Source organism: Anabrus simplex, chromosome 1 (assembly GCF_040414725.1).
Source record: "Anabrus simplex isolate iqAnaSimp1 chromosome 1, ASM4041472v1, whole genome shotgun sequence".
Classification (NCBI taxonomy): domain Eukaryota; kingdom Metazoa; phylum Arthropoda; class Insecta; order Orthoptera; family Tettigoniidae; genus Anabrus; species Anabrus simplex.
Genome location: NC_090265.1, coordinates 320531984 through 320557724, shown reverse-complemented (window position 1 = coordinate 320557724; position 25741 = coordinate 320531984).

The window sequence follows — 25741 nt, the reverse complement described above, 5'->3', positions numbered from 1 at the left end:
CTTTGTAACTACGACTTATAAACGAGGGCTGAATATCCTAATATTCACTTAGATTCTTGCGACAGTCGGTTAAAATTAACTTGCAGTAGATTTCCTCTATCTTGCCACATCACCGAGGAGGAAGGAAGGACAAATTTAAACATCAAGTTCTGAGAAAAGCGAGCACGTGTTGAAGCGTGGTAACGTAAGCTACCGTATTTCGACCAGAATTATTCGAATTGATCACCGCCTATATTTTCAAAGGAGCGTCATGTTGCCATGGATACTGAGTGAAAGGACGAATAGAAGAACAGTTGATATCTTGGTTATGGCCCGTCAACTCTAATATCTGGAGTGGGGAGAGACGTGTCATCTGATTGGACCACGTGTAGCGACCTGTAATTAGCGCGAGAGAAGGTTATAAAAGGGCGTGTTGGAGCTCGTGGCTTCATCTTCTTATGATCTTCTGATCTTCTACGACTCTCTCTGCATTATTATTGATCTTCTACGTGATAATCTACTTGATTCTTCGTCTCGATACTTAGAAATTCTGAATGAGGGGTGTATAGCCACTCTCATCAGGAATTACGTACAGCACGGCTACAAGACCGGTTTGAACCAGTCTAAGTCAATAGATAGTTTTAATCTAGATAGAAATGAAACTTCAGAGAACATTTTCAGTAAAGTTGGAAGGATTCTTAATTGAGTATCCTCTCCATATAACCCAAGGTGGTTCTTCTAACTATGACTTAGGGCTTATCTCCAATATATGGGATAAAGCATAATAGGGAGTGTTAGTTTTGAAGTCATCTTCCAATTAGTGGTGGGTGCAATTGGCAAGGCAGGAATGGTACATAGCCGCAGATGAAGAGATCTCAAAGACGACCGATGATGTTCCCGCTACAAGGATGGAAGCTTTCCCAGGACCAGCAGAACAAGACTACATGGTGAGCAAGCGAGTTAAAGATATTGCAAGTTTTCGCGAAGTAGAGTCATTCAATTTTTTGTTAAATTCATTTTCTATTTTTAATTCAGTTCTCGTTAAACCGTCGTCATTTATATTAAATATAATAAATAGTATTTTTCTTGTTCACTTTAATCAATCTGCCTTAATTAGCCTTTTGATTTTTAATTCTCCTGCTTAATGATTAGTGCACTATCACCCCACCCCTGTGATAAGAGTCCGTCCAAGCTTGATTATAAATTTTTATCTTTAAGTCCTCAACTTAAAGATTGGCGCCCTTAGCTTGAATGGTTGCATTTCTCGTTCGATGATTGTTCTCCGAGAGGGGAAGTCACATAAATGCCGCTCCAACGTGTGGCGAGAAAATCATTAAGTACGGAGCAGTTAATAACAGTAACGATATCAGAATTCGTATTATGGGCAAAATTTGGATATCCACGTTTCATTAAGAGTGTTTGATTGTGGGAAGGGTCATGGCTGATCAGACGAAAGAGGAGAGGATGTTGCGCAGTGGACGGGCGATAAAAGGCAATAATGTATTGAGTTCAGAAGAAGAGTTGTGTAATCTAGGAGAGGAAATTGAAGATAGAAGTGTAAGTAGTATGGAGAGTGAAGGCAAGCAGAAAGAAGTCAGTATGGAGTCAGATGATAGTAGGATGGGGGGCGAAGCGGAAGTAAACACTAACAATGAAAGTAATAATAATGATCAGTTAATGGGAATGATGCAGTTAATGTTAAGTAAGATAGAGGACAGTAAAACTGAAATAAAAAGTGAATTGGAACAAATTAAAACAGATGTAGAACAAACTAAATCTGAGCTTAAAGGTGAATTAGAACAAACTAACACTAAAATTGAGAATATTAAATATGAACTTAAAGAACAGTTAGAGCAAACTAAAGCTGAATTAAGTAGGGAGATGAGGGAAAATAAGGAGGAAGCGAATTGGAGAATGGACGAACACAGTAGGCAGTTACGCGATCTGGTGGTAAAAAATGAACATTTTAATAAGCGATTAGAGGACCAGGAAAGTGAATATGTACGGCAAGGGAAAAAGGTAGAAGAAAAGTTGGCGGAGCAGAGAAGTGAATTCCTGGAATTAATGGGGAAGGAAAACAACTCTACTAGGGAGGAAGTAATGAGGCAGGTCACTAGTATTGATAAGAGAGTTGAGACTCAAAGAGGGGAAATACGGGTATTTAAAGACCACGTCCAACAAGAGATTGACACGGTAAAGCTTAGAATAGAAGATGAGACCCGGGCAAGTGAAGAAAGGTTTGCGATAGCTGAAGAGAATAAGATTGAAATTAGGACATTGAAAGAGAAGCAGGTTAATTTGGAGAGAGAAATTGATAGGAGAGACAGAGATGTAGAATGCCGGATGGAGAAAGCAGAAAATAAGTTAAAACAGGTGGCAAAGGATAAACAGGTTTTCACGGGAAGGCAATGTCTAGGAAATAGCTACATTAGGGAAATTGAACTACCTAAATTTAATGGGAAACAAACGAACCCGCTAGATTTCCTTAAGATGATAGAAAAACGATTTGAAAAGCGTCTAGAGGAAGGGTCTATGGACTGGGAAGGCGTTATGGAAAATATTGACCATGCTTTTGTAGGAGAAACTCGGTCTTGGTTCATGGTATATAGGCAGACGATGACGAACCTGAAAGAATTCAGAAATAAGTTTAGAGAGAAATTCTGGAATGAAGCGATACAAGCTCGGGAGAGAGAAAGGGTGGTATTTGGGAGGTACAAACAGCATGAAGGAGTTACTATGACCGAGTACTTCCTGGCACATGTCATGATTTGTCAGAACTTAGATGGTATAACCGAAGGGTCTTATGTAGTAAGACTACTTTTAAGACATTTTCCGGACAGGGTGAGAGAAGCGGCCTGCATGCAAAAAGTTGGAACTATTCAGGAGATGGAGAACCTACTAGGCAGTTTTGATGCGTTAGGTAACCTTAGGAGTAGAACGGAGAATATTCAGAACTTTAGTCATCACAACGGAATGAGACATAACGGTAGAACACAGAATCACGAAGCTCGCAATCAGTTCAGACCTCAGCAGAACAGCAGGAGCGGAGTACCTGAATATAGGACAGGAAATCCCCAACGGAGGCCAGAGCAATGTACTAATGAGTCCAACGTCAATACACAAAGGGAACCTTTAAACTAACTAGAGGCTGTAATGTTAGGTCAGAATTCCAGCCTAGTACGAAGGTAGCGAAGTGTCTTGCCATGAAAGTGTTACCATATGACCTAGATGTTAGAAACGATTTGTTGTATGAACCCGAGCAGAATAATGGAGATTCAAGTAATAAAGTAGTCAATCCCGTTGTTAAATTGAAAGTCTGGGGGGCGTGGGTTAAAGTTTTGATTGATTCTGGTAGCCAAATATCATGTATTAGTTCTCAGTGGTATGAGTCATTAGTGAAACAGGGTATTCAGTTGGAGGAAATGCCTGTTAAGTCTACTTTCATCATTACGGCTGTTGGAAAGAGGTCTAAGCAAATTTGTAAACAAGTAGTTGTTCCGATCTGCATTAATAATTTTATTAGCGTTCAGATATGTTTGGTAATTCCGCATTTGATATATGATCTTATCTTGGGATCTGACTGGTTAACGGGTTTCTAGCCAGGAAATGTGGCGAGGATCTCTGGGGGATTTGTGTACCCAAAGCGCTACGTGTGGAATTGATTTGGTTTATCCACAAGGAATTAGGACATTTTGGAGCTAATAAAGTTCTGTATGAGATCCGACAGAATTTTATATGGGACAAGATGGGAAGAGATATAAGAAAAATTCTTTCCACTTGCGATCTGTGTCAGCGTAGCAAAGTTCCTAACCGCTATTTAGAAGGACCTCGTCAGGCAGTAATCTCAGAAAGACCTGGTGACTTGGGTGTACTGATTTATTTGGACCTGTGGTTAAGGGACAGTTTGGCTTCCAATATATTTTAGTCATTATTGATGCTTTCTCGAAATTGGTCAGATTATACGGTATGAGAAAAGCCACTGGAAAATCTTGTAGTCGTATAATCAAAGAGAAGTATATCCCTGAATTAGGTACTCCTCTTAGAATATTATCAGACAGTGGACCGCAATTTATTTCGAGAAAATGGAAGTCCATAATTAGAGAGCTAGGTATTACACAGGTTCATTCATCTATTAGATACCCTCAGGGTAATATGTGTGAGCGCGTTATGAAAGAGTTATCTCGCATGTTTAGATGCTTAGTGTTCGATAAGCATACAGCCTGGGTGGCTCATTTATCCCGCATAGAGACATGGATCAATGCAGTTCAACATGAAAGCACTAGATTGACGCCGTCACAAGTTCATTTTGGTTGTAAGCCTCAGAATGAACTAGTGAGAGTGTTAGGTTTGCCTGAGGAACCACCTCGTAATGCTGCATTTTACGTCCGACTGGCACGGGAGAACCTGATTAAATCTGGAGATAAACGTAAAAGGCAACAGAAACGTAAAGTACTTGATAACTTTGAGGTAGGTGAGATGGTTTTGGTGAGAGTTCCCATGTTGTCAAATAGTGAGGATAAGGTAACAAAGAAATTTTTTCTTTTATATCAAGGCCCTTATAAAGTACATAGAAAACTAGGACCCTGTGCTTACAAGTTAGCGGATGGCGAGAGCGTAATGAATGGTTCATATAACATTAGTAGTTTACGGAGATACCTGTCGTGTGAGGTGGCTGAACCGGATTGTGAGATATAGGTCAGTAACTCGGGGAAGTTGCTACTTGTTATGTCAGACTACGAGCGGTATGTGTTTACGTCTCAATTGTGGTGGTATTTCCTAGTTGTGTTTGTAAAATAGGGAGGTGTTTGTGTGGCGGTAGATTTACGCTCGTTCATTGACAATAGATCATCTGTTTTCTGTATGTGAGGCCATGAAATTTTATATATTTGTTTTCTGAGATGTTACAGAAGGCTAATTAAAGCTGACGACGGCAAATAATTAATTTTCCCGTATGTGCATTTCTAACTTGCAATAATTTTACCGTGAGCTTAAATTACGTGTGTATGTGTGTGGAGTGTAGTGCATCCTGCTTCAAGATAAGGTTGAAACATTCGAAAGAGTGATAAAAGTGTAAATTGTTTGTATCATTTGTTTTCCATTTTTTTAATGTAAAAGATTGGAAGAGAACATGTTACTGCTATCTAGCAAAGAATGTCGGAGAGATGGGAAGTAAAAAGGACAAATAGACACTCGGCAGAGTTTGTAATCTGAATTGTATATATTATGTTATATTCTCTAGGGTAATCTTGTTTTTTACAAAAATGGAAAGTTGCTTATGATGGGCATAATTTTGTATCTAAACCTCAAGATGAACTGAAATAACAGACAGTCGCAATGGTAAGCAGTCTAAAAGAGATATGGAAAGAATGAGATATAATTAATTGTATGAAAATACTGTCGCTCGTAATGGGCAGGTAATAGAGGTATTTCAAATCAATGTGGGAGTAAGTGTGTGAGTTCTCAACTCATGTAATATTTGTTAAGAACTCATGGGGGCGTATGTAACGTTCCAGACGTTACAGTGTAATTATGTTAATTTTATTATGTGTAATTAATTCAGGAATTTAACGTCATGATATTTATTTTGGTATGTAATTGTATTATAATTCATGTTTAATCATTTGCTCACTATCATTTCATTACTTTGTAACTACGACTTATAAACGAGGGCTGAATATCCTAATATTCACTTAGATTCTTGCGACAGTCGGTTAAAATTAACTTGCAGTAGATTTCCTCTATCTTGCCACATCACCGAGGAGGAAGGAAGGACAAATTTAAACATCAAGTTCTGAGAAAAGCGAGCACGTGTTGAAGCGTGGTAACGTAAGCTACCGTATTTCGACCAGAATTATTCGAATTGATCACCGCCTATATTTTCAAAGGAGCGTCATGTTGCCATGGATACTGAGTGAAAGGACGAATAGAAGAACAGTTGATATCTTGGTTATGGCCCGTCAACTCTAATATCTGGAGTGGGGAGAGACGTGTCATCTGATTGGACCACGTGTAGCGACCTGTAATTAGCGCGAGAGAAGGTTATAAAAGGGCGTGTTGGAGCTCGTGGCTTCATCTTCTTATGATCTTCTGATCTTCTACGACTCTCTCTGCATTATTATTGATCTTCTACGTGATAATCTACTTGATTCTTCGTCTCGATACTTAGAAATTCTGAATGAGGGGTGTATAGCCACTCTCATCAGGAATTACGTACAGCACGGCTACAAGACCGGTTTGAACCAGTCTAAGTCAATAGATAGTTTTAATCTAGATAGAAATGAAACTTCAGAGAACATTTTCAGTAAAGTTGGAAGGATTCTTAATTGAGTATCCTCTCCATATAACCCAAGGTGGTTCTTCTAACTATGACTTAGGGCTTATCTCCAATATATGGGATAAAGCATAATAGGGAGTGTTAGTTTTGAAGTCATCTTCCAATTAGTGGTGGGTGCAATTGGCAAGGCAGGAATGGTACATAGCCGCAGATGAAGAGATCTCAAAGACGACCGATGATGTTCCCGCTACAAGGATGGAAGCTTTCCCAGGACCAGCAGAACAAGACTACATGGTGAGCAAGCGAGTTAAAGATATTGCAAGTTTTCGCGAAGTAGAGTCATTCAATTTTTTGTTAAATTCATTTTCTATTTTTAATTCAGTTCTCGTTAAACCGTCGTCATTTATATTAAATATAATAAATAGTATTTTTCTTGTTCACTTTAATCAATCTGCCTTAATTAGCCTTTTGATTTTTAATTCTCCTGCTTAATGATTAGTGCACTATCACCCCACCCCTGTGATAAGAGTCCGTCCAAGCTTGATTATAAATTTTTATCTTTAAGTCCTCAACTTAAAGATTGGCGCCCTTAGCTTGAATGGTTGCATTTCTCGTTCGATGATTGTACTCCGAGAGGGGAAGTCACATGGTATCTGGCATCTTAATTGTCAACAGCGATTGCAGTGGGTCCTCTAGAAACCATTTGCACTTACATACTACGATCCTAGAAATGGACGAACAATCGTTTTAATTCGTCAGCTTTGAAAGGCGCCCTTTCCACGTTGTGGGCGTGAATTTATTCGCACCTGTGAAACCTGTTTTCCTTGTACCCTCCTCCAATGGTCCCATAGATTAGTCATCATCATCATCCGTTTACCCTCCAGGTTCGGTTTTCCCTCGGACTCAGCGAGGGATCCCACCTCTACCGCCTCAAGGGCAGTGTCCTGGAGCTTCAGACTCTTGGTCGGGGGATACAACTGGGGAGAATGACCAGTACCTCGCCCAGGCGGCCTCACCTGCTATGCTGAACAGGGGCCTTGTGGGGGGATGGGAAGATTGGAAGGGATAGACAAGGGAAGGAAGCGGCCGTGGCCTTAAGTTAGGTACCATCCCACTTCCAGGATGGCTGAGGTGTGAAACGAACCCACCTCTACTCAGTTGACCTCCCGAGGCTGAGTGGACCCCGTTCCAGCCCTCGTACCACTTTTCAAATTTCGTGGCAGAGCCGGGAATCGAACCCAGGCTTCCGGGGGTGGCAGCTAATCACGCTAACCTCTACACCACAGAGGCGGACCCCATAGATTAGTCATCATCATCATCATCTTGGTCGGGGGACACAACTGGGGAGTATGACCAGTACCTCGCCCAGGCGGCCTCACCTGCTATGCTGAACAGGGGCCTTGTGGAGGGATGGGAAGGTTGGAAGGGATAGGCAAGGAAGAGGGAAGGAAGCGGCCGTGGCCTTAAGTTAGGTACCATCCCGGCATTCGCCTGGAGGAGAAGTGGGAAACCACGGAGAACCACTTCCAGGATGGCTGAGGTGGGAATCGAACCCACCTCTACTCAGTTGACCTCCCGAGGCTGAGTGGACCCCGCTCCAGCCCTCGTACCACTTTTCAAATTTCGTGGCAGAGCCGGGAATCGAACCCGGACCTCCGGGGGTGGCAGCTAATCACGCTAACCACTACACCACAGAGGCGGCTCCCCATAGATTAGTACCAACTATTATTCTTGCCTCGTTCAGGCCCATTACATTTCGTTAGTATGTAAATGACAAGTAGATGTGTTATTGTACTGTGCTATCATCTTTAGCATATCGGAAGTCATATTGTTTGTGTAGTTATTCTGTCCTATGACTGGTCATTTGTTTCAGCTGTCTATTTCTTATTAGTCTAACCAGGTATTTGTTGTTTCAGCGTTACAAAATGTTGTAAATGTAGGATACATGTGACCTCAGAAACGGTGTCTTACTGTAAGTAATGTCGGATGGAAATTAGCAAATAAAAATTGCGCCTCAACCAAGGATCGAACCATCGTCCTCCTGCATGCCAACCAGAAACTCTACCCACTGCACCAACTGTGCAGCACAACGGAAACCTGCAGACGGCGGTAGTTACCCTACATATGGTTACAGTGTTGCCATATTGCTACTCTTCAACGTCCGTTTTCTACCGGATATACTCGCAAGACGAAAATTTGTAAGAGACATTTTTTTATTACTGGCATGTGAGGAGTCGCGCTGCGACGCCCGAGTGCGCGAATTACGCTTCACCTGTATATATAAAAGATATGAGTACATATCTGGAATCACAGATAATGATATTTTCAGATGATGTTTTACTGTATAGAGTAGCAAATGAGTTGCAGGATTGTGAGTGACTGCTGGGGGACTTAAACAATGTAGTGAGATGGACAGCTGACCATGGTGTGGATGTAAATGGGATGAAAATTCAAGTTTTAAATTTCACCAAGAGGAACAGTTCTCTCAGTTTTAATTATTGTGCTAATGGGGTTATAGTACCTCATGTGGAACAATGTAAATATCTAGGTGTTAATAAAAGGAATGATCTTCATTTGGGGTAATCATATTAAGGAAGTAGTTAAGAAAGGTTACACATCTCTTCACAGGGTTATGAGATATGAGAGTAAGACCGGAGTTAGAGTATGGTTCCAGTGTACCGGACTCGCACCAGGACTGCTTGATACGAGAACTGGAAACAAATTCAAAGGAAAGCAGCTCGATTTGTTGTGGGTGAATTCCGACAAAAAGTAGTGTTACTAAAATGGTGCAAAGCTTTGGGCTGGGAAGACTTGGGAGTAAGGAGACGAGATGCTCGGCTATGTAGTATGTTTCGAGATGTCAGGGGCGAGTTGGCGTGGAATGACATAACTAGAAGAGTAAATTTGAGCGGAGCTTTTAAATGTAGGAAAGATAATAATATGAAGATAAAGTTGGAATTGAAGAGGACAGATTTTGACAAATATTCACTTTAGGAGGAGAAGTAAGGGATTGGAATAAATTATCACGGGAAATGTTCGATAAATTTCCAAGTTCGTTCAAAATATTTAAGAAAAAGTTAGGTAAACAATTTTAAATAACTGTAAATATGTAAACAATTGATAGGGAATCTATCACCTGGGCAACCGCTCTAAATGCAGATCATTTATTTATTTATTTATTTATTTATGTATGTATGTATGTATGTATGTATGTATGTATGTATGTATGTATGTATGTATGTATGTATTGATTGATTGATTGATTGATTGATTGATTGATTGATTGATTGATTGATTGATTGATTGATTGATTGATTGATTGATTGATTGATTGATTGATTGATTGATTGATTGATTGATTGATTGATTGATTGATTGATTGATTGATTGATTGAAGTCCGCACCGTGTGGGTGTCACTTGCCCGTCTGCAACAACACTTTGAATTTAATTTAGTTTATTGTCTTTAGTGAGGTCTACTTTCTACAGGTTTGAGTACCAAATTAAACATTTTCTTTTAAATAGCCTCAGATTGCTCTAACTCTAGGATCACTTAATTTCCAGTAAACTTCCCACTTCCCAGATCTCACGTCCCCAAATGCCTACATGAATGAATATGTTTTTCGGTCAGATGCCCATCAAGGAATGATCCGGAATTACGAAAGATGATACAGTCAATTTTTCTGTCCTTGCGGTAAATTATGTTCACCAACATGTTCTACAATCTACAGGACCTTTATGAACAATGCGTGAGACATGAGGGTGCACATTTTGAACACATGCCGTACTGACGCAGTGAGATACGTGTAACCGCCGTCACATTACATGTTATAATGATGTATCTTGATGTCCAGAGCATGTTTGTAAACTGGATACTATTTATTTTGTCGCATACTTCCTTTAGAAACGGCATTTGCACTTCTGGAGACGCAAATGTCCCTGGGGTTCACTCAGCCTACACCGAAAATGAGTACTAAGTTAATTTCCGATGGAAATGACTCTAATGATTCTATCCCACTTAGTGCCGAGGTTATGGTTAGTGGAAGCCTGTACCTACCACTCCTCCAAGGGCCTTCATGGCATGTACCGTAGAGAGATCGCTTTGCTTTGTTTTGCTCTGCTTGAGATAAGTGGACATATTACATTGGAAATGAGAAATATCAGAAGTAAAGACCAAAGTAATTCAATATGTCACAGACAAACAGGATACCAAACTCAAGACAGCCATACTTGTTAAGCCAATACTACCAACGTAAGGAATAAAATTTACTTCTCAGGTTAGTGTAAACCACGATCTTCTATGTCAGGTGGTTTCGGAACCAAAGAGGATTCAACACTAGCATGTCGAAAACGGGATAGTATTAACATAGTATTCGTAAGAGAGAATTCACCATTGTAGAACAAAGTTCTTAATGAGAAGTATATCAGTTTTAATTAAGGAAATCATGAATACATTTTTAGGATGAAATCTAAAATTTCAATATTTTGCTTTAGTTTAGTGTTTTACTCTCCTAAAAAGAAACGAATAAGTATTAATTGTATTTGTTAACCTGGCTCAGTCCTGTGGTATTTGAGTGCTGATATACGTCAGTCTCGTGTCGGTAGATTTACTGGCACATAAGAGAACTCCTGCGGAACAAAATTCCGGCACTTCAGAGTCTCTGAAAAGCGTCAGAGTAGTTATTCTGATGTAAAAACAAATATATATTGTATTTACTGACCAGGAAATCATTGTCAAATACTATACTTTAATGAAAACTTTTCCTCATATCTCTTCAACATTACAATATCATTTTCGTAAGGACTATTTTATTAACTTAGCTTATGTGGGAGATGCTGAAGGCTAGAAGGAAAGGAGCTCGAATATGTGCCATGTGCAACACTTATACGAATAAGCCAACTTGAGATTTGAACAGTCGACTAGAAACAAGCTGCTTCATGATCAAGACCGATAATTTACAAAAAAAAGTAAAAAGATAGAAGCAAAGTAGGTGTGGTAAACATTACTTCGAAAATCGGAGAACCAGAGCCTCCGTGGTTCAGGTGGCAGAGCACCGGCCTCTAATCGCTGGGTTCCGTAGTTCAAATCCCGGTCAATACATGTAAGATTTGTGCTGGAAAAAGCGGAGGCGGAACCCCGGGTACTACGATTTTCTCCTGCCATTTTTCTTTACAGCAATACTCTACAATAGTATTTCAGTTCATCTGTCGATCATTAATCATTGCTCCAGAGGAGTGCGACAGGCTTCTGTAGCCGGCACAATTCCTATGCTCACAGCTAGATGGGGACTTCATTCATTCCATTGCTGACCCGGTTGAGTGACTGGGAAAAGGTTGTGAATTATCATTTTCAAGTAGGTGAACTGATTTTTGAATTCATTACTTACAGCAGTCTTATAGCCTTTCCCTAAAAATGCAGAATTCTTCATGAAAATACTCCAATAACCTGTAAATTTTGTGTGCCGTAATTTCCTATGGCATTGTGTTACATTTATAATGTTAAGCTAGTAGTATGTCGTTATACCACTTAATCTACTGTAAACAGAGTTAAGGTACCGGAAATATTTCAGTTATCTTGGACCGGGCGAGTTGGCCGTGCGCGTAGAGGCGCGCGGCTGTGAGCTTGCATCCGGGAGATAGTAGGTTCGAATCCCACTATCGGCAGCCCTGAAGATGGTTTTCCGTGGTTTCCCATTTTCACACCAGGCAAATGCTGGGGCTGTACCTTAATTAAGGCCACGGCGGCTTCCTTCCAACTCCTAGGCATTTCCTATCCCATCGTCGCCATAAGACCTATCTGTGTCGGTGCGACGTAAAGCCCCTAGCAAAAAAAAGTTATCTTGGAATTTCTATATGACTGCATGCTATTTATCTCCCTACATTACTTGGGATATAACATTTTAAGGTGTATATTTTGTAAACTTTCAGTGAATTCTTCAATACTGAGTTTTAGTTATGTTGCGCTACATATTGTAACGGAATATTTTAACTTATTTTCTGGAAATTTTATATGAATTCCTATGCGGATATTTATAATAGTTCTTGTCATGGATATATTTATTTCTCCTTTTAATCTTGTTTTCATTATCACGAAATTTCTTGTTTTTATATAATTTCCTATAATATATTTTTTAACCCCGACTTGGCAGGTTCGAACCTGGTTCAGTCCGGTGGTATTTGAAGGTGCTCAAATACGTCAGCCTCGTGTCAGTAGATTTACTAGCATGTAAAAGAACTTCTGCGGGAGAAACTTCCGTCACCTCGGCGTCTCCGAAAATCGTAAAAGTGGTTAGTGGGACGTAAAATCAGTATTATTATTATTATTATTATTATTATTATTATTATTATTATTATTATTATTATTATTATTACTCGTTTTTATATAGCCGAATTTATATGTTCATTTAATTTTGATGCTATACTACTGTAAGCACTCATTATCACCGGGATAATTTCCAGTTAGTCCGCCTCTGTGGTGTAGTGGTTAGTGCAATTAGTTGCGGGGTCCACTCAGCCTCGGGAAGTAAACTGAGTAGAGGTGGGTTCAACTCAGCCATCCTGGAAATGGTTTCCCGTTGTTTCCCACTTCTCCTCCAGGGAAATGCCGGGATGGTTCCTACCTTAAGCCACAGCCGCTTCCTTCTCTCCCTCTTCCTTGTCTATCCCTTCCAATCCTCCCATCCCCCACCAAGGCTCCTGTTGAGCATAGCAGGTGAGGCCACCTAGGTGAGGTACTGGTCCTCCTCCTCAGTTGTATCCCACGACCCAATGTCTCACGCTCCAGGACACTGCCCTTCAGGCGCTAGAGGTGGGATCCCCTCGCTGAGTCCGAGGGATAAACCGACCCTGGAGTGTAATCAGATAAAGAAGAAGAAGAAGAAGAAGAAGAAGAAGGTAACTTTCAGTTGTCTTGTATTTGTTTAATAATAATAATGTTTGTATGTATGTTGGGTATTCAGCCCGAAGGCTGGTTTCATCCTCTGCAGCTCCGCCAACAGCTGTCATAAATAGCCTACGCTTCACTGAAGAGGCGTACTAGGGAACTAAGGAGTGAGGTAGTTTCCCGTTGCTTTCCTCACCGAGCCAGCCGTTGCTATTACATATCAGTCTGCCAAGCCCACTGAAATGCATGCACCAACCGACCCTATGAGCGATATTTTCACACCATTCATAACAGAGACTGGCTGCATAAGGAGTGGTATTACTAGCATCACTCATACCTCAGTCACTTTCATATTGTCAAAGCCAAGGATGAGACTGAGACAGGTCAATGAAAGTAACAAATTTGATATAGCCCATACCAGAAGACATAGTGCACTGTAAACACTACATCTCGCTAGCAAAGGCATAATAATAATAATAATAATAATAATAATAATAATAATAATAATAATAATAATAATAATAATAATAATAATAATAATAAATGTCATAAATATTCTATCTTAGAAAATGTAAAATAAGTTTCAATTAATTATAGTCATACAAACTCAGTTATGCGATACGGAATGAATGCATCACCTGAAAGTTCTCAGATACGTTCTTCGTCCACTGACCGAGTTTGTATGGGCATTCCAATATGACATCGTTCAATCATAAATCTAGCTCCTTGCCTGAACTGTCAGCGTTACGGCCTCCGGTTCAGAGTTCCCCAGGTTCGATTCGCTAAGGGTCGAGGAATTTTGCTACATCTGGTTAATTCCATAGGCTCCGAGGCTGGGTGTTTGTGTTTTTGTCGACACACATCTATTCACATGCACACAATACACCACACTAACATGCAATAATAGACTACGTCCTTTAAAAAGGGTTGGCATGAAGAAGAGAGTCCAGCCGTAAAACAGGGTCAAGTCCACGTGTACGGCATAACTCAAACCCGGCGAAAAAATAATAATAATATCGCACAATCGTCATGAAGATGTGGTTATATTTGCACAGAATGAAAACCAGAATTATAGAGATAGCAAGGTTCAAGGTTTGTTGTTCCAACGACGTCGCGGTGATCAAGAGCTCTTACTGTGTGATTACTTCATTATAATTCCATCGGTTTAGCTATGTCCTACAATTTATTTTTAGTGGGTTAATGTCACACTAACCCAGACGGCAACAATGGAATCGGAAAACCCTAGGGCGATCGAGGAAGTGACCGTGGCCTTCATTAACGCACAAGTTCATGAACTCAGTCTGGTCATCTCTTCATTTTTGCTCAGACGCTAGCAGAACCTATTCCTGCGGGGAGGTGGGAAGTTACGTTGTAAATCATTGACCCGTGATTGGTTAGTTCGGAGATGTTCTCATTTGATCGGGACCATCATTAGGGATTATCTGCTTTGGCTCAGATCTAAACTTTCGTACTTTCAGTATTAGGAAGATCTGTTCGGTTGAGAAGCAGATTCAAAATATTTACTTCAATTTTTTAGTGTTTTTGGACATGTTCGATTTTTCCTGTCTGCTCCTCCAATGTAAACGTGTGGAAAACGGGAACCGAGCCTCGAATCTTCCTACAAGATTGAAATGCTAATACTTAGAACAGGGCCTCTCAGGGTGCATGCACTGTGCACGGTGGAAAGGACGACTTCTCTTGGTTGACCACAGTGCAGACCCCCACTACTCTATTTGGAGCAATAGCGCTGTCTCTCTCTTTCTCCCACGCCTGTCTCGCTCGCTCCCCCTGTCTCCCTCTTCCTCACTTGCTCCGTAGCGATCCAAATCCGAGCCGAGTTGAGCGTAATTGAGCCGAGCTTAGCCGAGTAGCCCAGAGACGAAGCGCTGGTCTGAGCTGAGCCGAGTGGGACCGATGCACTGTACACAGGAACTCTGCGCCTGGTGTTACAGTGGGAAACGATGGGAAACCTTCGACAATGAGGTTCCAACCAACCATCTCCTTAATACAAGCGTACAGCCACATGGCCCATACTGCAAAAACAGTTCGCTCAATTTAAGCAGAGGAGCGTCCAGGCAAACCAAAACATGTTCGTATAATGCAGACTTTCAGGGGGAAAGGGTTAAAGCGTAAATTATAACTAGATAGCATCTTTTAAATGTGCAAAATTTCAAACACCTTTTATTGACTCTGGGAAGCTCTCTATATATACACAAGTCACAGATCGAAAAAGAATAAAAATTGAATAATTGCATGTGTAAAAATGGACATGTTTGGTCCTGCCCGAATCGCATGTGACCTGTTTGTTTTCGCTGGTCCGAGCCGAGCCCAGTGGGACCGATGCACTGTACACAGGAACTCTGCGCCTCACTTTGCACGTGTGAGATTTTGGGAATTTGAGAGTCCCTGACTTAGAATACGGTAGGCCTATTTGAGTAAATTCTCATGTTCAAGAACTGAAGGTTGATCCTTGCGGAGTCAAACACACAATAGGATTTAGCGTAGAACCAAGGGATGGCCAGGTTTGATTCACAACCTTGAAACAATGACATGAAGTGGCCATCACATAAACGCGGAAGTACCTCTCTATATTCCGATGTAGGTTGACTTCTCAACAACACGCGTCGGAACATTGTCAACCTGTATCACGCCACAGTCAAGCTCTGGCAATGTCGTTTTGTAATAAGACTTTATATCTAACGAAGTGTGTGTTATTGACTTTAGAACACAACAGATAGGTACTCCGCACGCTACATTACGGTCGCTTCACGTCATAGTTGCAAGTTCATGCACTCAGTCTGGTCATCTCTTCATTTCTGCTCAGACGCTAGCAGAACCTATTCCTGCGGGGAGGTGGGAAGTTACGTTGTAAATCATTGACCTGTGATTGGTTAGTTCGGAGATGTTCTCATGTGATCGGGACCACCATTAGGGATTATCTGCTTTGGCTCAGATCTAGACTTTCGCACTTTCAGTATTAGGAAGATCTGTTCGGTTGAGAAACAGATTCGAAGTATTTACTTCAATGTTTGAGTGTTTTTGGACATATTCGATTTTTCCTGTCTGCTCCTCCAATGTAAACGTGTGGAAAATGGGAACTGAGCCTTGAATCTTGCTACAAGATTGAAATGCTAATACTTAGAACAGAGCCTCTCAGGGTGCATGCACTGTGCACGGTGAAAAAGACGACTTCGCTTGGTTGACCAGAATGCAGACCCCCACTACTCTATTTGGAGCAATAGCGCTGCCTTTCTCTTTCCCCACGCCTGTCTCGCTCGCTCCGCCTGTCTCCTTGTTCCTCACTTGCTCCGTAGCGCTCCAAATCCGAGCCGAGTTGAGCGGAATTGAGCCGAGCTTAGCCGAGTAGCCCAGAGACGAAGCGCTGGTCCGAGCCGAGCCGAGTAGGACCGATGCACTGTACACAGGAACTCTGCGCCTCACTTTGCACGTGTGAGATTTTGGGCATTTGAGAGTCCCTGACCTAGAATACGGTAGGCCTATTTGAGTAAATTCTCATGTTCAAGAGCTGAAGGTTGATCCTTGCGGAGTCAAACACACAATAGGATTTAGCGTAGAACCAAGACATTTGCAGCTGACGGCAGTACTGTATTGACAATTTTATTTTGTTACACTATGCATTTATTACATACAACTGTACTCTACGAAAACTGGCGTGAAACTGACAACAATCTGAAACTTACTGGCACGGTTTATTGTAGGGATGTACCCAGCTCACCAGTTCCTACGACAACTGACGCTCTACCTACAATGCACACATACCTAAGCATTTTATTCTGTATTGAAGCTAAACAGCATTTTCAGGCAGTTCAAGAATGCATAAACTTTTCGGTTCAATGAAAAAGAAAACATAATAATAATAATAATAATAATAATAATAATAATAATAATAATAATAATAATAATAATAATTTCGTGTGGCTATTTCTAGCCGAGTGCAGCCCTTATAAGGCAGACCCTCTGATGAGGGTGGGCGGCATCTGCCATGTGTAGGTAACTGCGTGTTATTGTGGTGGAGGACAGTGTTATGTGTGGTGTGTGAGTTGCAGGGATGTTGGGGACAGCACAAACACCCAGCCCCCGGGCCATTGGAATTAACCAATGAAAGTTAAAATCTCCGACCCGGCCGGGAATCGAACCCGGGACCCTCTGAACCGAAGGCCAGTACGCTGACCATCCAGCCAACGAGTCAGACTAAGGAAACATACATAAATTCATTTATTTCAAAAATCGTTTATGGATTATTACTATTTCCGTCTCCCAAAGTGCTGCAATAAGCAGCTTCATCTCGATGAGCCATGACACAACCTGCCTTCAAGTCATGTATGTACGCTGACCTGAGATCACTGCAGTATTTGCATTTTCAGTAAATTTCGCATTATATTTCATTTTCAAAACATATTAAAAAGTTGTTTACAGGTTGTCATCATCATCATCATCTGTTTACCCTCCAGGTACGGTTTTTCCCTCGGACTTAGCGAGGGATCCTACCTCTACCGCCTCAAGGGCAGTGTCCTGGAGCTTCAGACTCTTGGTCGGGGGATACAACTGGGGAGTATGACCAGTACCTCGCCCAGGCGGCTATGCTGAACAGGGGCCTTGTGGAGGGATGGGAAGATTGGAAGGGATAGGCAAGGAAGAGGGAAGGAAGCGGCCGTGGCCTTAAGTTAGGTACCATCCCGGCATTCGCCTGGAGGAGAAGTGGGAAACCACGGAAAACCACTTCCAGGATGGCTGAGGTGGGAATCGAACCCACCTCTACTCAGTTGACCTCCCGAGGCTGAGTGGACCCCGTTCCAGCCCTCGTACCACTTTTCAAATTTCGTGGCAGAGCCGGGAATCGAACCCGGGCCTCCGGGGGTGGCAGCTAATCACGCTAACCACTACACCACAGAGGCGGACTGTTTACAGGTTGTAAAAATGAAAATAAAAAGTTCAAGCCTTCATCATAATGTTGCGTATTATCGCATTTGCGAAATGTCACCGCCCGTAGCAATGAGCAGTAGGCTAGGTAGAATTGGACGAACAGATTGGAACACCTCTTCCAGGCAACACCCAAAGTAAAGTAGATTCTCCCCTTTCTTGAGTGTCTTTGGATTTGTTTTGCGTCAAGTAGCGACCACGGGACAGCAGTCTGGTCTGGTTTTGCTTCCTCTTACTTCCATGACCTTCCTCTCTTTCATCTTCGATATACGACCTCCCTTAATCATTATCTTTCAACCCCAATTTGTGAGCTCTTCATGGCTCTTCGCGGTCTTTAGGCGATGTGTAGAAGAGTCAGACTGTTTCTTCTTCTTTCTATGATGGTCTAAATATTCTGTTCACCTCATTAAAACAACAGTCACCGCCACGATCATCCTATTCTACCTTTCTCGTTTCAGTGGTCTAGGATGACAGCATCCTACAGCTCAGTCAGAAAAGCAACTCAACATATCCTTAGCCAGCTGCCACTGTAGATCAATGGTAGAGTGTTGGCCTGCGGGTTCAAACCCGACAGAGGTAGTCGGAGTTTTGATGGGCGGAATAAAAGTCCATTCGACACTCCATGTCGTACGATGTCCGCATGTAAAAGATCTCTGGCGACACATTTAGTGCTTATCCGACAAAATTCATTAAAACTCAACCACAGACGCCCAAGAGAGTTTCGGTTTACTCTGTCTGCCATCTAGTAGGTCCAGAGTAAAACAGAACGTTGAAATTGATGAGCAGACAGCCATATGGCGTCAAATTGAAATGTCTGCACACGGTAGCTGAGGCCATACGATTATTATCCCAGGCTCTATTTGACAGCTCTTTGTAAACTAGCCTTCAGCCGTCATTTCTCTAGCGTTTATATTTTATAGGCAAGGACAGGCTCATCAATGAGGTGTTCAGAAATACAATTGTAGTGTTGTCTCAGAAAGCAGTAAACCGAATTGAAAGTGATGTGGTTTATGGATTATTACTATTTCCGCCTCCCAAAGGGCTGCAATAAACAGCTTCATCTCGATGAGCCATGACACAACCTGTCTTCAAGGCACGTATGTACGCTGACCTCAGGTCACTGCAGTATTTGCTCGGCAGACTGACAACACTTAATACAATAGGTCATGTGTCAGCACGCTGCTTCACCAGAATTTGATCATATCATTACTCACATAACCGGTTTTATTTCTCCACAAACACAGTACAGCTGTCTTAAATATGGCATAAATTAGTACATTATTGTCAATATGCTGATTGGTCAGCAGAAGCACAGCAAAAATATAAACTCAAAATTCTCTGGGCTGGATTGGGAGGCCCGAGGAGGTGGGGGAGTCCGTTAAAAACTATGGGATATTTGTAAAATATCCTGATTTGTTAAAGATAGAAGTAGAATGATATTTCGCTAGAACATAGAACAATTCTACGTACATGTTTTCAGGGTTCATATGCCGTAGACCAGAAGGGATGTCGTCTGGAAGTGTTTAATCGAAGATTGCTGACCTTCGGAGAGAGCTAATCCGTGAGAATGACGAATTCAGTCTCGATGAAACATTCCTTTTGGACTACAGCCTACAAGCCCGAAAACTTGTACGTACAGTCGGACGTAAAAGCCTAAACAGTTACATAGAAGAATAGGCGGAAGGACTTTGAGAATTGTCACCTTACCAAGTGTCTACTCATTAATAACAAAATATTTCCAATAACCAGGTAAATAAGTGCCAGAGATCGTCAGAGTATCCCTCAATTCTGAATAATAATAATAATAATAATAATAATAATAATAATAATAATAATAATAATAATAATAATGAAAATCCACAGACTGTTCCTAGTCATTCGAACGGATCAGGAATTAAATGAATAAAGCCCCATTTAGCGGCGAGGATGGGAATTGTGCCGGCTGCCGAATCCCATCGCACACCTCTGAGGCAATGATTAATGGCTGACAGATGAAATTAAATTATATTGGAGAGTCCTGCTGGACTGAAAGATGACAGAGAAAACCGAAGCACCCGGAGGGAAACCTGTCGCGCCTCCGCTTTGTCCAGCACAAATCTCACATTGAGTGATCGGGATTTGAACCACGAAATCCAGTGGTGAGAGGTCGGTGCGCTGCCGCCTGAACCACTCTTCTGATCCGTGAGAATGACGAACACAATCTTCGATGAAACGTCGGCAGACCACATCCCTTTTGAACCACAGTCTCCAAGCCCGGAAACGTGTACATACAGTCGGGCGTAAAAGCCTAAGCAGTTGCATAGAAGAATAGCCGGAAGGACATTACGGATTGTCACCTTACAATGTTACCACTCATTAATAAATATAGATATATATCCTATAACCAGGTAAATAAGTGCCACAGATCGCCAGAGGATCCCTCAGTTTTGAATAATAATAATAATAATAATAATAATAATAATAATAATAATAAAATCAACGACAAGCTGGGTCAATGAAGTAAGAAAGGATTTAGAAAAAAACAATATAACAACAGAAGAAATAAATAATAGAGAAGGCTTTCGGGAAAAAGTATTGAAAATAGAAGGATTCCAAGGTAGGAAAGTATAAAAGACTGGTTCTAAGTGGTCTGAAGACAGAAAGAAGAAACATAGTGAACAGATGAAAGCGTACTGGAAGAAAAGGAAAGAACAAAGAAGAAGGAATTGAAATTGGCACGTGGTCCTCTGGTGGCCCATTCGAAAGAATAATAATAATAATAATAATAATAATAATAATAATAATAATAATAATAATAATAATAATAATAATAATAATAATAATAATGTCCGACTCGTTGGCTGAATGGTCAGCGTATTGGCCTTCGTTTCAGAGGGTCCCCGGTTCGATTTCCGGCCGGGTCGGGGCATACTACACTACCAACCACCACAGAAACACGCAATAGTGATTACAGCCCTCCATATTGGGTTGTGACAGGAAGGGCATCCGGCCGTAAAACAGGGACAAATCCACATGTGCTACGCAGTTTGCTCCTGCGACCCCCCACGTGTGAGAAAAGCGGTAGGAAAAGAAGAAGGAGAAGTAGTGGTGGTGGTAGTAGTAGTAACAAAGCATTGAATTCTCTCTTCAGGTTAAGTAGCCTACATTAACTAGAATTCTGGTATTATGCTGTTTGGCCTTACCTAATACCTCCTGGAAACAATGAGAGATGATATTGAAAAATTAAGGTATGATGCAATTGAAAGAGTGACGAAGGAAGACTGGATTCCATCTGTTCCACGTGCAGAACAATTGCAAGAGGAGGATTTCCATAAGGAACTCATCTGAGATGAGACTTTGCAGCCATTTATTATTGAGCTATGGTCATTATCAGGCCGATAGTCATAAATACATTTTTAAGAGTTTTAAATTGAAGCGCCCTTCACTGCCGCCTGAACTGTGAGTGGATGCTTACAATTTACACTTTCATAACGATTACTTTTATTTTCAACATATTTAGGAGGCCTCCTTAATCAAAAACCCATGTTTCCAAGATGCCCTTTGCATAACATGGTACATGAGAGGGGTGCCCCACAGCGTTCTGTACCTTGCCTTTAGGGATCAGCTGTCCGCAGCGTTTTATTTACGTTGTATTATTCCACACTTCCTTGGGATTCTCCGCTTACGACTTAGGCAGCGTAAGCCAAATAAGCGCTCGGATGGCCGCTTTTAATTTTCTTCATGAAAATTTGACACTGCTCGGCCCTTTGTTGTAGGTCAATATTTCATACACTTAAACATTCCTTAATGAACGCTTTACACAACGGTGAAAATTGCATCAGAATTCGTTCGTTATTTCTCGAAAATAGCATCTACAAACGTAGACAGTCACCTGTTCTTCCTTCCTCTGTCATCGATGTTCTTACTTGATGACGTCCTGGTTGTGCAGCTGCTGTAGACCCTCCAGGGTTAGCGGGACGCAGATAGGGTAACGTTGCCTAAATAGTACCACTTGACACATTATTTTTTATTGCCGTAAATTAATATTTGACACGCTGAAGTTAGTTTTACAGAAAACTAGAAGGGTTTGTTGATATTCTTCGGCTAAAAATTACAATACTGAGCAATATAGATTTACAATAAATATTTCTTCTAACGTCTGCAATCAGTGCGATATAGGAAACCAGTATTGTAAATCGTACCACGAGTGTCCTAAGTCCTACCAATATAATAATCAAGTAGGTTTTAACCACTAAATCAAATCGCTTTAGGCCAGACTTTGCCCCAATATTTTATGTACTCAGGTGCGACATTGTAAATACCTGACCATATTTTCCACAGAATACTTTTAAGGAACAAGCCCAATCCTCTTTCTCTACTTCCATAACATCATCATCATCATCATCATATTTTCCTGAAGCGGAAGGCGTATCGCTATATGCATATGAAAATTCGTTCTCTGGGTTACCCGTTTTGCTCGTTTAGAAATGTTTGGGTATGGCTTAGAAATTGGTGAAATAGCTTCCAATGTAACTTAGGTCATTGACATTGCCTCAGGTTCACGCGACGATGAATATTTACGCAGTGCTTCAAAAGAGTAGAACCACTTCTTCCTTGCCATTTCTATATTTCGGTCGGAGTTATGTGGTATTTAATTCCGTTCGGCTGTTTGAAATGCTATCTTACAAAAATAAAGATCAAAAAGGAACTCCTCTAATTTAAAAACGTGATTAACGAACTGTTCTTCAACTTCAGGAAGAAGGGTGGTCGTACGACCTAATATTTTAACAGCTTCATTAGCTCTAACATTCTTGCCATCTAAGTGTTGTAATTCATTGAATCTCATGCCCCCATTGCTACAAGGTGCAAGGGCCATGTCTATGTTCGTCCAAGCTTCATATTTCTGTTTCGCCATTTTTAACAGAGGCTACAACGGACACATGTGTAATAGGAAAATCCGAAAGAACAGATTATGTCGTTGTGATTTATTTGCTACTAGCAAATGTACCCGTGCTTCGCTACGGTATTCTACCATGTATACATGTTTATTATTATTAACAAATACATCGCAGTTGGGAAATACCCCGGTGGCAACGGTCACTTGCAGTAGTGTGATAATAAGGTACACTTAAAACATAATTACCCAACAACAACAACAACAACACTACAACAAGCAATTGCATGGAAAAAATATTACAAGAAATATTACTAGTTTAACATTCTGAAGTATCTTCTTCTTCCTCCTCCGCTTTTCCCACATCTGTGGGGTCGCGGGTGCGAACTGTGCTGCACATGTGGATTTGGCTATGTTTTACGGTTGGATGCCCTTCCTGACGCCAACCCTATATGGAGGGATGTAATTACTATTGCGTGTTTCTGTGGTGGTTGGTAGTGTAGTGTGTTGTCTGAATATGAATAGAAAAGTGTTGGGACAAACACAAACAACCATTCCCCGGGCCACAAGAATTAATCAGGCGTGATTAAAATCCCCGACCCGGCCGGGAATGGAACCCGGGATCCTCTGAACCGGAGGCCCGAACGCTGACCATTCAGCCAATGAGTTGGGACGTTTAACATTCTGAAGTATATCCAGTGCTTAATATTACGGCTTACAACACTATAGGTTGAGCTTAATACTAGCTTAGCATTACAAGTGATAATAAAGTTAAAACATAACTACCCAACAATACCACTACAACAATTAGAGTACAGAAAGCAATTCCATGGAAAGAAAATACGACAATAAATACTACTAGTTTAAAATTTCTAAGTCCAGCATCATCATACACAGTTTTACACACAACTTAAGTATTTCCACAACGTAATGTTAAGCACTGGATACCCTTCAGAATATTAAACTAGTAATATTTCTTGTAATATTTTGTTTCCATGGAATTACTTGTACTGTTGTTTTGTTGTTTTTGTTGTTGTTATTGTTGTTAGGTAATTATGTTTTAAGTTTACCTTATTATACCACTACGTCTTACAACACTGTAGGTTGAGCTTACTGCTAGCTTAGCATTACAAGTGATAATAAAGGAAAGTTAAAACATAACTACACAACAACAACAACAACAACAACAACAACAACAACAACAACATGAGTACAACAAGCTAAACCAAACAGAAAATCACAAATTCAGTGTCCGCAATTTACAACTTTTACTCTTCAATTTACTCTAGCACTAATGGTCTTCTTAAATGACTTGATATCGGAAGGTAACCTATCAAAGACTGCTGCAGGTAATTTATTCCAATCTCTTATGGTCTTGTTAACGAAGGAAAACTTGCCCACGTCCGTATGCTGGTTTCTGGCCCTAATTTTATGCTTATGATCATTGCTCGATAAGTACGAAGGAGGTTTCAACCTATTCCTAATACTACTCCATGCAGCCCTTCCCGTATAGCTCTTATAATGACCACACAGGCGAGTTCTGGTTCCTCTAGATTCAAGACTTTCCCAGTTAATGGAATTCCTCCTATTCCCCTAGGCCTAATCTGTAAATTATAAGAAACGAAATATTATTCTTGAATTGTGAATTGTCTGTATAATAATATTACTTACATTTTTAAAAGAAAGGGTACGGAAGAAGGACAGGGGAAGGGCTGTCTCGCTGGGTTTTCGTGACAACGTCGCTCGGTGCAAGTCTGACTTAGGCGTGGTGAAGTGAAATGATAGTCACGTTAGACAGTTATTCCAATACAATTTTATTTACAAGTGGCCGATAATAACTATGGTTTGAGATGCATGGCATTGCAGTGGGCAATTGTCACGCCAGTAACTAACTGAATAAATAAATAATAACTGATTTTATCCTTACGACTGTTATGCTATTCCTGTAATTTATTGTGAACCAACCTAGGTAGCTGGTCGTCTAGCGACACAAACAGCTTATTATTTTGTTGCAGAATTTGTTAAATACCTTTGTTGACTTTCAAAATTTCGTACGCCGTGTAACTTCTGCCGAATCAATCATCCTAAGTATACCAAAATGGTACCGTTATGTCGGACGTAAGATTCTGTAATCAGTGCTATGTATATCATGGTCCGAAATGTACATTCAGAAATAGATAAGAAGCATTCTCACATTTTCTAATCCGCACAACTTTGTCCCTGAGGGTTCGGAGGAAAATTGTAGTGGCATCACTATGTCGAGCTCAAAAACAGATTTTTAATAGTACCCCTCATGAGAGGTGGGGGGAGGTGGAGGTTTCGGAATAGATACGCGATGTGGCGAAAAGTCTCCCGACATCCCTTGCTACCGAGCGAGCTGCTGCGCGGTTTGAGTCACGCAGCTGGCAGCTTACATTCGGGAGACAGTAGGTTCGAACCCTACTGTGGGCAGCCCTGAAGATGTTTTTCTGTGGTTCCCCATTTTCACACGTGGCCGTACCTTAATTAAGGCCACGGTCGCTTCCTTCCCACTCCTAGCCCTTTAGCCCTTTCCTATTCCTTCGTCGTCAAAAGACCTATTTGTGTCGGTACGACGTAAAGCAAATTGCAAATAAACTTAAAAAAAGCACCCGTTGCTGTTCATTCCAAAGAGATCAGCCATGTAAGTAATAGTGTATAGGAACACCTTTTGCTACTGTTACAACGTTCAGTCTTCGCAAAAGACTTTCCACTTAGTTCTGATTCACTGAAAGTGGAATTGGTTTCATTCTTCCTGAATATTAGAGTAAATAG